Here is a 464-nt window from a genome sequence, read left to right on the forward strand (position 1 = left end):
TAGTATCAACCTTCGATTAGAGGCTTCACTTGGCACAACAAAACACAAAACTAAGATAAGGAGAGGTTGCTACAGTAGTAAACAACTTCCAAGACACAAATATAAAACAAAGTACTGTAGCAAAATAACACATGGGTTATCTCCCAAGAAGTTCTTTCTTTATAGCCATTAAGATGGGCTCAGCAGTTTTAATGATGCGCTCGCAAGAAATAATATTTGAAGCAAAAGAGAGCATCAAGAGGCAAATTCAAAACACATTTAAGTCTAACATGCTTCCTATGCATAGGAATCTTGTAAGTAAACAAGTTCATGAAGAGCAAAGTAACAAGCATAGGAAGATAAAACAAGTGCAGCTTCAAAAATTTCAGCACATAGAGAGGTGTTTTAGTAACATGAAAATTTCTACAACCATATTTTCCTCTCTCATAATAACTTTCAGTAGCATCATGAGCAAACTCAACAAT

The sequence above is a fragment of the Lolium rigidum genome, chromosome 5 (genome assembly GCF_022539505.1).
Source record: "Lolium rigidum isolate FL_2022 chromosome 5, APGP_CSIRO_Lrig_0.1, whole genome shotgun sequence".
Taxonomy (NCBI): domain Eukaryota; kingdom Viridiplantae; phylum Streptophyta; class Magnoliopsida; order Poales; family Poaceae; genus Lolium; species Lolium rigidum.